We start from the raw sequence: 2,593 nt of genomic DNA, 5'->3' as shown, positions 1-2,593 counted from the left end.
AGACCCAGAGTTAATTTTTATGATACAAGGTCACAAATTTGGAGGAGAAGTATTAGAAAGTCCTTATCTGCATCTTGAAACATTTTTAGAGATTTGTGATATGGTGAAATGTGAAGGAGTGTCAGCAGATGCAGTTCGATTGATGGGATTTCCTTTCAGTATCAAGGATAAAGCAAGGACTTGGTTATATTCTCTCCATCATCAAAGTATCACAAGTTGGGAGCAATTGGAGAAGCAATTTCTGAATCATTTTTTCCTTCCAAGCAGAACAGTGTATATGAGGAATTGCATAAAAAATTTTGCTCAAACATATGGAGAATCATTGTTTGAAGCATGGGATAGATTCAATAGTCTTCAAAGACAGTGCCCTCATCATGGTTTTGAAAAATGGTTGATTCTGCACATATTCTATGGGGGAATTTCTTTCTCAGACAAGAGTTTATTGGATTCATCAGCTGGAGGTTCTTTTATGGACAAAAGTGTAGATGAAGCATATATGTTAATTGATCAAGTGACATTGAACCTCCGTGAATGGTCAAACATAAGTTGGATGAAATTTCCCTCAAACATTCAAGGAGTGTAAGCCATAAATGCTATAGAGCCTGTCAAACAAATTGTTATTCAACCATCTATCAAATTTGAAAATCACAAGTCACAGAACGGGGAGTTCAAACATTTAGGGGCAAAGATTCAAAATATTGTTTCAAATTGGTTTAAAGAAGATCCTCCTCCTTTGTAGACAAGATCTAGTGAAAAGTGTGATGATGTTGGGTTGAGAATTGAAAAAAATCATGAAGAACTTCTGAAGAAGGACATGTTTAGAATTGAGGAGAAGAACAATAGAAGATCACATGAACTCAGTTCCATTATTCCAGGAGGTTCCCAAATGCCACAAGTACCTTTCCCTCAACGATTGATCATACCAACACTAGATAAGCAAGTTGAATCTCCTCCATAAGCTAAAAGGGAATATGGGAAATTAGAAGTACCTTTCCCAAGACCTCCACTAAGGGTTCCTTTTCCAGAAAGGTTAGTGGGGGTCAATGAGAACTATGACTTTAAAAAAATTTGTGACACTGGTAAGGTTGAGTGCAGATTTTTGAATTTGTATAAAGATGAAGACTCTTCAGATGAAGATTGTGAAGATAATGCAGTGGTAAATAAGTTTTCAGATCTACCTCCAAATTTTATAGGGTGTTATAGTGACATTGAACTTTCAGATGATAAATGTGATGTGGTAGATCAACTTAAAACTGCAAGTGAAGTTATTGATCCTCTTGTTATTGATTCTCCTATTGAGGACATAGATGTTGGTTTATTTTTTGATGTTTGTGTTGATGATGATGATATGGAAAAATGTGTAGGGAGCTGTGTTGTGGAAGCAGCATCTCAAGGATCACCACCTTTGTTCATACAACCCTTTAGAGGTTGTAAGAATTGATCATGTTGTGGAACAATGTGTAGGGACTCATGTAGATATGGTTGAGTCTCAAGAATCACCATCTTTAATATCGCCAACACCTGAGCCAGAGCCAGAACCATCTTTTGATTCAGAGGAAGTCACATCTACATGTTTAGAAATTTCAGGTATTTCTCAGCAAAGTAAGGTTAGTATTTCTTGTGATCTTTTGGAAAATTTTATAGAGGTACCTATCATTGACTTTGTTGGATGTGATTCAGTTTTTATTTCTTATTCTGCTTATCTTAATATGGTTATGGCTCTATCTTATCTAATATGTTTGTGGGAGATTTGTATTTTCTTTGCATGTGCAGATTTCACTTGGGCTAATAATTGGAAGCTCAATCTGAATCATCTTCGACCACCCGAAAGAACTTTAAAGAAGACGAAGATGGAGAGAGCGATACTTCACTTTTTAACTCCTATATTGAAAGCTCCCTCCATAATAAGAGCCCTTGGTAGGAGGGTGTTGAAATATCTTACCCCTCCAAGAGCAAGATTTAGATGAATCTAATGAGGTGGTCGAGCTAATGACCTTAAACAAGCACTTCTTGGGAGGCAACCCAAGTTCATTTTCCTTATTTTCTTTTATGTCTTTAGTTCTCTCTTTATAATAAACATGTATCATCTACTTAATTTTTCTTGTCTATCTTATTGTTGTAGAATTCAAAGTTGTGGAGAAATGTGAGTATTGGGTGGAGGAGTATCCTTAAAAACATGAATGTCAACCATTTGAAGCTCATCACTTGGTAACTTCTCTTAAAATCTCCTCCACACTGTTTTTAGTTTTCATTGGGACAATGAAAAGTTTAAGTCTGGGGGGATGCATTAAATGCATTTGATTTGCTTTGTTTGTTTTTATTTTTGCTTATGTCTTGCATTTTGTTTTGATTTTTTGCGGCATACATCTTGAGAACATCAAACTCCATTTTTATGTTTTCTTGACCTAAAGCAAATTGTTAGCACGTTCTTTATCTTGATTCATGATATTGTAAATGATGATAGTATGTTTAGTGTACTTCTTTTCTCTATCTTGAGTAGCATGAATTGAGCTAAGTATCAATTAGAAATAAGTTTTAGTCTTGGCCTAACCTTAAGGATCTTACTTTCACTACACTTTGACTTGATGCTTGA

General features: G+C 35.3%; 1 non-coding gene across 1 annotated transcript; it reads right to left on the bottom strand.

Moving 5' to 3' along the window:
- Positions 1 to 275: 275 nt before the first annotated feature.
- Positions 276 to 381, bottom strand: LOC121988105. Its single transcript, XR_006113865.1, has one exon. It is a non-coding gene; the product is annotated as a small nucleolar RNA R71 (small nucleolar RNA).
- Between the last annotated feature and the right edge of the window lie 2,212 nt (positions 382 to 2,593).

This window comes from Zingiber officinale, chromosome 5B, assembly GCF_018446385.1.
Source record: "Zingiber officinale cultivar Zhangliang chromosome 5B, Zo_v1.1, whole genome shotgun sequence".
NCBI lineage: Eukaryota > Viridiplantae > Streptophyta > Magnoliopsida > Zingiberales > Zingiberaceae > Zingiber > Zingiber officinale.
This window is presented reverse-complemented; position numbering and strand designations above follow the sequence as displayed.